The sequence below is a fragment of the Hyaena hyaena genome, unplaced genomic scaffold (assembly GCF_003009895.1).
Source record: "Hyaena hyaena isolate Hyena2069 unplaced genomic scaffold, ASM300989v1 scaffold_913, whole genome shotgun sequence".
Classification (NCBI taxonomy): Eukaryota; Metazoa; Chordata; class Mammalia; order Carnivora; family Hyaenidae; genus Hyaena; species Hyaena hyaena.
Window position 1 is genome coordinate 558295 of NW_024081546.1, and position 10841 is coordinate 569135.

The 10841-nt window shown below is 36.2% G+C and overlaps 1 pseudogene; it reads right to left on the reverse strand.

Moving 5' to 3' along the window:
- Nucleotides 1–2651: 2651 nt before the first annotated feature.
- Nucleotides 2652–4255, reverse strand: LOC120222829 (annotated as a pseudogene).
- Between the last annotated feature and the right edge of the window lie 6586 nt (nt 4256–10841).

Here is a 10841-nt window from a genome sequence, read left to right on the forward strand (position 1 = left end):
AGACTATCTTTGTCTTTGTCCTATTGGATTTCTTTCCTGCTTTGTTGAAAATAATTAATAATATAGTTGGTTCATTTCTGGGTTTTCTTATTCTCTTCCTTTGATCTTATGTGTCTGTTTTTGTGCGAGTATCATACTGTTTCGATTAGTACAGCTTTGTAATATGACCTGAAATCTGGAATTGTGATGCCTGCAGCTTCGCTTTTCTTTTTCAAGATTGCTTTGGTTATTCAAGGTATTTTGTGGTTCCTTACAAATTTTAGGATTGTTTGTTATAGCTCAGTGAAAACTCCTGGTGGTATTTTGACAGATTGCTATGGATAGTATTGAGATGTTAACAACATGTGTTCTTCTAATTCATGAGCAAGGAGTATATTTCCATGTCTTTGTATCCTCTTTCTTTCATTAGTTTTTTTTTTTTAATAGTTTTCAGAATATAGATCTTTTACCCCTTGGCCTAGGTTCGTTCCTAGGTAGCTTACTTTTTTCAGTGCAATTGTAAATAGGATTAATTCCTTAATTTATCTTCTGTCACTTCATCATTGGGTTATAGAAATGCAGCAGATTTCTGGATGTTGATTTTGAATTCTACAAGTCTGCTGAATTTGTGTATCAGTTCTAGCAAATTTATGGTGGAATCTTTCAAGTTTTTTACATAGAGTATCATGTCATATTCAAATAGTGGAAGTTTTACTTCTTTCTTGCTGATTGAGATGGATTTTATTCTTTTTGCTGTCTGATTGCTGTGGCCAGGCCTTCCAGTACTATGTTGAATAAAAGTAGTGAGGGTGGACATCCTTGTCATGTTCCTGATTGTAAAGGAAAAACTCTCAGTTTTTCCCCAGTAAGGATGACGTGAGCTGTAGCTTTTTCATATATAGCTTTAATATATTGAGGTTTGTTCCCTCTAAATCTTATTTGTTAAAGGTTTTTATCATGAAAGGATGTTGTATTTTTTTGTAATGCTTTTTCGATGTATATTGAAATGATCATACAGTGGTGCCTGGGTGGCTCATTCGGTTAAGTGTCTGACTTCAGCTCAAGTAATGATCTCATAATGTGTGAGTTTGAGTCCTACAACGGGCTCTGTGCTGGCAGCTCAGAACCTGGAGCCTGCTTCAGATTCTGTCTCTCTCTCTCTCTATGCCCCTCCCTCGCTCAGGCTCTATCTCTGTCTCTCAAAAATAAATAAACATTAAAATAATTACAAATAATTAAATGATCATATGGTTCTTAATCTTTCTCTTATTAATATTTTGTATCATGGTGTTTGTGATATTCCTGCATTACAGGAACAAATCCCACTTGATCGTGGGGAATGATTTTTTTTTTCATTTATTGGTGGGTTTAGTTTGGTAGTATTTTTTTGAGGACTTTTGCATCTAAGTTCATCAGAGATATTGGCCTGTAGTTTTCTTTTTTATGGTGTCTTTATCTGTTTTTGGTATTAAGGGAGTGAGACCCTCATAGAATAAATTTGGAAGTTTTCCTTCCTTTCCTATCTTTTGGAATAGTTTGAGAAGAATGGGATTTAACTCTTCTTTAAATGTTTGATACATCTCTGCCTGACTTATTTCACTCAGCATAACACCCTCAAGGTCCATCCATGTTGCTGCACATTGCCAGATTTCATTCCTTCTCATTGCCATGTAGTATTCCATCGTATAGATAAACCACATCTTCTTGATCCATTCGTCCGTTGATGGACACTAAACTCTTTCCATGTTATGCTTAGCGAAATAAGTCAGGCCGAGAAGGACAAATATCAACTGTTTGCACGTATAGGAGGATTAGGAGGAACTTAACGAAGGACCATGGGCGAGAAGAAGGGGGGAAATGGTGGGAGAGAGGGAGAGAGGCAAACCATGAGAGACTCTTGAATGCTGAGAACAAACTGAGGACTGATGGATGTGGGGGGCGAGGGGGGAGATGGGCATGGAGGGGGGCACCTGTGGGAATGAGCACTGGGTGTTATATGGAAACCAACTTGACAATAAACTATTTGTAAAAATAAAAAATAAAAAAAATAAATGTTTGGTACAATTCACTTGTGAATCCATCTGGTCCTGAACTTCTGTCTGTTGTGAGTTTTTTTTTTAATGTTTTATTTATTTCTAAGAGACAGAGAGAGAGACAGCGTGAGCAGGGGAGGGTCAGAGAGAGAGGGAGTCACAGACTGAAACAGGCTCCAGGCTCTGAGCTGGCAGTCAGCACAGAGCCCAACGTGGGGTTCGAACCCATGAACCGTGAGAGCATGACCTAAGCGAAAGTCGTACACTTAACCAACTAAGCCAACCAGGTGCCCCTGTTTGTTGTGAGTTTTGATTACTGATTCAATTTCTTTGCTGGTACTTGGTCTGTTCAAATGTTCTATTTCTTCTTGTTTCCATTTTGGTAGTTTTAGGAATTTAGGAATTTATCTATTTCTTCTAGGTTGTTCAATTTGTTGCCACAAAGTTTTTCACAATATTCTCTTATAATTGTAATTCTGTTCTTATTTTTTCTATCGTTTGTGATTTTTTTTTTCTCATTAAACTTTTCTTTTAATGGGTCTCAAAATTCTGTGACAGATTTTTGGTCAAGTTGTTTCCATTAAAAAGTATTGATTTTAAAAACTAATAACTTAAAACTGCCACCCACAAAAACAAATGGTCCACAAAACATTCTCCTTTCCTTCTGAAGGTTTTACGATGCATTGTTATCATTAACCAGTCTTTTACTATTAAACTTAAATGGCCAATTGACACAAACAGTTCTGAGACCGTTCTTCCACCACTGATTAAGACTGGGGTGGCAGGTATTGGGGATAATATTCATTTAGCCTTCTGAGCTTTCTGGGCAGACTTGGTGACCTTGCCAGCTCCAGCTGCCTTCTTGTCCACTGCTTTGATGACACCCACAGCAACCGTCTCTCTCATGTCACGAACAGCAAAGCGGCCCAGAGGAGGATAGTCAGAGAAGCTTTCAACACACATGGGCTTGCCAGGAACCATATCAACGATGGCAGCATCACCAGATTTCAAGAACTTGGGACCACCATCTTCCAGCTTCTTTCCAGAACGACGGTCAATCTTCTCCTTCAGCTCAGCAAACTTGCAGGCGATGTGAGCTGTGTGACAGTCCAGCACAGGTGCATAGCCGGCACTGATTTGGCCTGGATGGTTCAGGATAATCACCTGAGCTGTGAAGCCAGCTGCTTCCATTGGTGGGTCATTTTTGCTATCACCAGCCACATTGCCACGACGAACATCTTTGACAGATACGTTCTTGACATTGAAGCCCACATTGTCCCCAGGAAGAGCCTCACCTCAAAGCTTCATGGTGCATTTCAACAGACTTTACTGCAGTTGTAATGTTGACTGGAGCAAAAGTGACCACCATGCCAGGCTTGAGAACACCAGTCTCCACTCGACCCACAGGGACCGTACCAATACCACCAATTTTGTAGACATCCTGGAGAGGCAGACCCAAGGGCTTGTCAGTTGGACAAGTTGGTGGCAGAATGCAATCCTGAGCTTCAAGCAGTGTGGTTCCACTGGCATTGCCATCTTTACGGGTGACTTTCCATCCCTTGAACCAAGGCATGTTAGCACTTGGCTCCAGCATGTTGTCACCATTCCAACCAGAAATTGGCACAAATGCTACTGTGTCAGGGTTGTAGTCAATTTTCTTAATGTAGGTGCTGACTTCCTTAACGATTTCCTCGTATCTCTTCTGGCTGTAGGGTGGCTCAGTGGAATCCATTTTGTTAACACCAACAATAAGCTGTTTTACACCCAGTGTGTAAGCCAGAAGGGCATGCTCACGGGTCTGCCCATTCTTGGAGATACCTGCTTCAAATTCGCCAACACCAGCAGCAAAGATCAGGACAGCACAGTCAGCCTAAGATGTGCCTGTAATCATATTTTTGATAAAGTCTCTGTGTCCTGGGGCATCAATGATGGTCACATAGTACTTGCTGGTCTCGAATTTCCACAGGGAGATATCAATGGTGATACCACGTTCACGTTCGGCTTTCAGTTTATCCAAGACCCAGGCATACTTGAAGGAGCCCTTTCCCATCTCAGCAGCCTCCTTCTCAAATTTTTCAATAGTTCTTTTGTCGATCCCACCACATTTGTAGATCAGATGACCAGTAGTGGTAGACTTGCCCGAATCTACGTGTCCAATGACGACGATGTTGATATGAGTCTTTTCCTTTCCCATTTTGGATTAGGTTTAGCGGTGGTTTTCACCACATCTGTGTTCTGGCCGCAAACCCGTTGCGAAAAAGCCTATCGTTTGTGATTTGAGTCTTTCCTGTTTTTCTTCTAGATGAATATATATAAAGATTTATCAATTTTATTGGTTTTTCAAAGAACTAGTTCCTTGTTTCATTGATCATTTTTTTACACTTTCCATCAGCCTGGAAATCTGCCATTTAACTGTGCTAAAACCTTCTATTTGTTATTCAGTTATTGATATGGTTGGCTTTTAGGCTACCATTTTGCTATTTGCTTTCTGTTTGTCTTTCTTTTCCTCTCCCCTATCTCCATGCCTATTTTAGATTTTTAAAATATCATGTCTTTTTCATTCTTGGCTTACTATGTTTCATTATTTTTTAAGGGTCACTGTAAGGCCTACAATATTTATATTTAACATAAGAACATATTTCCTTATATAAGTTTTCTTTGCCTCTTCTCATCCTTGTAATGTTGTTGAGAGATTTTAGTTCTGAATGTATTTTAAATGATACAACACATTTTCATTACTTCTACTTTTGACGATATCTTTTTAAAAAGTTATATTTATTCACAGGTTTACTAATTCTGTTAGTTTTTTGAATGTGAAGTTTGAGTTTCTACTTAGTAGAAACTACTTAATTTAGTTCATCTTGAAAAACTTTGTTTAATATTTTTATAATGTAAGTTATCTGGTGATAAATTATTTAAATGTTTTGTTTAAAATACTATTTATTTTTCTTCATTTTATGCAAAATGTTTTTGCTGATTTGATAATTCTAAATTACAGAATTGCCCCTTCTGGCCTTCCCTAGCACTTTATAGATGATTTTTCTTGTCAGTGTCTTGCATTCAAGATTGAGAAGATTCTTATTCAGAAGAATCTGAATGCATTAATCTTTGTGTCCTAGTATTTAATGGAGTCTTATTGAATGTTCTCAGTATTCAGTGAGATCTCTCTAGTCTGTACTGAGAATGAATGTCTTTTAGCCCTGTGTAAACTCTGGAAATTATTAATCTTATTACTGACAGTTCTTTTCTCAATCGGTTAGAGTTTTACCTTCTGTATAGACCATGTAATGTTCAGCAGCTTCCTTCTTGAGATCTTCTTCATATAATTTCCTCCACGAATGAAATTCTGCCCTGCAAATGCCAGCTTTCCCCTTTCTAAGTTGGACCCTTTGTCTTCTCAACTCAGACCCTGGCACATACTGTCTAGATTTCTTCATCTTGTGTTACAATTCTGAGGTAGAGTGAATGGGCTATATTAAGGTTCACATCATTTAATTACAACATCAGTTCCATTGTTTTCTATTTTTTGAGAGAAAACTATGTAGAACTTAAGAATAAAGAACATATGAATCTAGGATCATATCATTTTTAAAAGTACAGACTTTACTGACCTTTAAATTATTCAGTTAGGAAAAAAATAGTGAAAGGGCGCCTGGGTGGCTCAGTTGGTTAAGCATCTAACTTCAGCTGAGGTCATGATCTCACCGTGTGTGTGTTCAAGCCCCACATGCCACTCTGTGCTGACAGCTCAGAGCCTGGAGCCTGTTTCAGATTGTGTGTGTCTCCCTTTCTCTCTGCTTCTCCCCTGCTCCTGCTCTGTCTCTCTCTGTCTCAGGAAATAAACAAACATTTTAAAAATTTGAAAAAAATAGTGAAGACACTTGCACACAACCAAAATAATAATAATAATAATAATAAATTTTTAAGAGGAAAGAAAGAAGGAAAAAGAAAACTATTATGGAGATATGTTAGACAGATAATACAAATAATAATTTATTTTCTGATGTTTGCAGAATTAGCAAACTTTTTAAAACTTAAAATTTGTTATGACTTATTTTCCCATACTAATTAAATATTTATTTTGCTTCCAGTTTATAGCCATGATATTGTATCATTTTACTTAAAATAATGCCTTTAAATTATACAAAGTTTAATTTCACAAACCAAGAATTACATTAGAGTGAGATGTGTTCTGTTACCTGAGGAAAGTACCAGGGAGTAACCCTGCAGGCAATGAAGGCCGGGTAAAGAGGGCAGTAAATACTTTGAACATGTCACAAGAAATTACAATGTTAAATTTCAAGTTAATGTGTCTGTAAAATTCTGAAATTTCTATCCTTTTAGTGAAATACATTCTACACACACTTATTTTTTTAGATATTAGACATATTTCTCACAAGAGCTATCTGTCCTATGCATGAATAAATTATTTGATACAGCATGAGTTTGTTTGCATATTTTGAAAAGTTGTTATATTTCTCATTTGGACATAAACACACAAAAGTTCTCAACTCTTTTTTTTTTTTTAAATATTTTAACTGTGGTTTAATTGATTTCTCTTTATCTTTCTTTATCTCTCATTTATCTATTTCTCTTTTAATAAACATAGAAATAAGATACAGCCAGGTTTGTTTTTTTTTTTTACTCTGCCTCAAGGAATATAGTAAAGCAGAGACAATAAATGTAAAAATAACGATAATCTCCAATGTCAGCAAGATTAGTGGGAGGTAGTGAGGACCGTTGGTCACTGGTCACTATAGCCGTAATAGAATAAGGATCAGCTTTCCAGCACCTTTTTCTTTCTCTATAGACTCCAGTCAGCTAGAGTTTTTTGTTACACGTCTTAACTTTTAAATGTTAATTGTTGAACATTATTATAAAACCATTTTCTTCAGTGCATTTATTCTAAGAGCCTTTAGATTTTGACTTTGCTGTTCATGGGGCCACGTGTGTATATATTTCTTGTCGTGGTTTTCTTACATTAGTGTTGATTAGTTTAAAGAATATAACTGAGGGGCCCCTGGGTGGCTCAGTCGGTTGAACGTCCAACTTCAGCTCAAGTCATGATCGCACGGTTCGTGGGTTCGAGCCCCGCGTGGGGCTATGTGATGACAGCCAGCTCAGAGTCTGGAGCCTGTTTCAGATTCTGTGTCTCCCTCTTTCTATTCTCTCCGTCCCTTTTTCTTTCTCTCCCTCCCTTGCTCATGCTGTCTCTCTCTCTCTCTCTCTCTCTCTCAGAAATAAATAATTAAAAAAACATTTAAAAAATTTAAAGAATATAATTGAAAAGAGATGCTATGCTGCTAAATGATAAATATTTGTGCAACATAGTTCCAGAAATTTGCAAACATTTATCCAATTAGTTATTCAATTAGTGCTAGAATCACTGTTATTTCAATAGCTGCTAAGATTTAAGTAGCAACAAATAATTGTTGAAATCTAATGAACTCAGCTACTGTTGACAGATCAAAATGATCGATAGTGTCTCATATTGGAACATAACTCCCTTTTGACTGTTTTCCTAATCTCAACTTGTGTTCCTACTGCCGACTAGCAGCCAAAATATCCCATCAAGATATAAAAAGAAAGTTCTGTTAATTATGCAGCAACAGTGTTGCTATATGTCACTGACCTTTTCATGATTTTTTTTGGGTCCTTGTTTCATAAAGCATTTCTGCAGACATAAAACTAAACAGAAAAGGTCATTGCTTTAGGCTGTTTTTCATAAATGATGAAGGGAAAGGAAAACTATCTTAGTTCTTCATTCTTGCAATCTTTTACAGATTATATTTTTTAAGTAAAACTTTCTTGGAAATTTTGTATTAAGTATAAAAGCTAATTAAGTTTGTGGTATAACAATAGCTCAGTTTTACAATCCTTTGGATCAGCCACTAGGATAATAAATAAACCTTTGCTGGGTTTTCATGTTAAAAGAAATCTGCCCTTTGTTTTTGATGTGAGGACTACATTTTTTCAGAACAGGTATTTGCACTTCACTTATTGGTTTAGTGAAATGTGTCTCATTACTTTTTATGAAATTTTATAAAAATAAAGTGTTTTATTAAGTTTACAGATTGGCTAATCATAAAGTAGATGTTTCACATAGGTGTAAACACATATTTCTATGTAAAATCCTTGATTCAAAATTTGTATTGAATATCTGTCAACTATGACACTGTTTTTGGCACTGGAAATATTGTATTAAAGGGGAAAAAAGATAAAACCCATGCTATACTGAGAATCCATTCCAGTGTTGAGAAAAGAGATTTATAAAAATGTATATATAATGTAAAATTAGATATTTTTTTCCAAAGGGTTGGAGAAAATACATTTCAGATGGAGTGAACTTTGCCTCTGAGGTAAAGAGGAACATACCTAGAATGTTCCAGAAACAACAAAAGAGCTGATATAGTTACAGACTGACAGAAATGATAGGAGCCAGATTATATGGAACCATGCAATTCTTAGATCTATTCTGATATTCTAATTTGATTTATATCTTAACCAAATCTCTAGAATTGCTTTGTCAAAAATCCATGAAAGGCAGTCAGGGGTAGATTCACTATAATAATGAAGAGATTATTACATAACACAGAAGTGTGATAAAAATGTGGCAGTCGCCAGGATAGTGACAGATGGTCAAATTCTGGATGTATGTACAAGGATAAGACTGCAGGATTTAAACTGAGACAAGAGAAACATGAAATAGCTTGCTATACGGATATCTGGAGAAAGAGTACTCTAAACAGGGAGGATTTCACCCGTCAGTGCCTTGAGATAGGGATGCAGCTGGAACACAGGAACAGGAGGGAAGCAACACGGCGGAGCAAAGTGAATGACTGAATATTGGAAGCTTAGGAGATGAGGTCAGAGAAATAACAAAGGCTAGGTTAAGCAGGACAAAGTACGGTGCAGGAAGGAAGACATCTAAGATAACAACAAGGACTTCAGTAACAAGAATTGAGTTGGTATAAACTGAAGTGAGTAAGGCCACAGGTGGTTGCCATGGGTTTGGAGGAGAATATGGGCTTGGTGTAGTGCAGGCTGTTTGAAATGCGGAAGTTTCAAGTATGCTGTTAGGTACTCTGATATAAAGTTTTTATAGGGAAGGATTTGTCAGACAATAGAAATACGTGAGTTATCAGCATTTAGGTGAGCTCACATAGAGAGTAAGATAGAAAAAGAAATGGTCTTCAGACCGAACCCCTGGCTTTCCATTATTTAGACATTGAGGAGATGCACAGGAGCCAGGAAAAGAAACTTATAAGAGCTCAAAATAAGTGAAACCAGTAATTCCGGATTACTTCCTATTCCTACTACTCTGATCAATTCTGAAGTGATATGCTAGCCATATTATGTGTGTTGATGTGCAGCTTTCCATATATTTCAGTGTTTTAAGACATAAAAATATTTAATATTTAAGTAATAAATTTGTTCTACAAACTGAAGACTGATAAGTGTGGCTGGGAGGGGAAAGAGGGAGATGTGCATGGAGGGGGGCACTTGTGGGGATGAGCACTGGGTGTTATATGGAAACCAACTTGACAATAAACTATTTAAAAAATAAAAAAATAATTTGTTCTAGTATTTTCCTGAAGTTTAACTAAAAATCTTTAGTTAATTCCAAAAATCTTGCCTGTAGATTTGGGGGAAAGTTGGGAGAGTGGAGTGGGGAATGGTGCAGTGAATACCTTTTTATAGTCTTCTTGAATTTTGAAAAAGACAAATGTATTATCCATTTAAAAACAAAAAAATAGAGCCATGTTTACATTCTTAATGTTGGCAATAACTTATCTTCTAAGACATGTTTTCCTAGTAGTTTTATATTAGAAATAAAAGCCAATTCTGTTCAAAACACATTATGAATTGAAGAGATAATCTACATAAAGTAGTGCAAATTGATTTCAAGTTTAAACGATTTCTCACATTTTTCTAAACTATATATTTAACATTTAAAGATTATATGTTTAGAGATGTTTTAGCAAACTGTTTTCATTGTCTACAAAGGAAGGTCCAATTATCTTTTCCAGTCATGTATTTTCTAGAGTTTGACTTCTTTCAAGGGTGGTAGAAACACATTTCAAATGCTTGGCCTTTTCTGTGTGAGGTGTTTTTAAAGGTAACAGACTTACTGTTTCTATTTTGCATGCTTTCCACATTTATAAGCTTACTGTTAACTATTTTGCTGTTTAAATGAAAGACTGTACTGACAATTAAATGGAGGCTCATGCATGCTTCACTGCCGTATCTTATTATCATCAGTGTGAAAGGAAGTAGAATGTTGAAATTACTGGTTTTAGCTTGCATCTGCATGGCCTTATTATGCCTACCAAGGTGAAAATGTCGACTCTGAAGAAGGTAATTATATCACTTAAACTGCAATAGTGGCAAGGTTAAATTCTTGCTTTACTGATCTTAAAAGGAACGCTAACTTCTAGGTCTGCAAGTGCCTTTTGTTTCTGAATTCGGCCTCCCACTTTTATCCCTTCTGCTAAGTTTCTCTTAGATAAGGTTTTCAACACAGGTGTTAATTCAATATAGATTTTTGGATTTTTCTTCTCTTTAGTACATTCTTTTTCCAACAATCAGTAGGTGTGTAACGTGTTCTTACATTTGACTACTGCCATTTCAGGAGATAATGTGTACAATGCATTTGAAGATGCTTTGGGGTAAAGCAACACAAGTTTTTGTTAATAATTTAATTTTAACATGTAAGCTGTAACCTACATTTGTTGGTTGTTGAAAGAAACAATTGCTAAATAGTAACTGAATGTCTTTAGTTGGCATTCACTTATCTATTGAAAACTCAATTATGCCAATACATTAGTT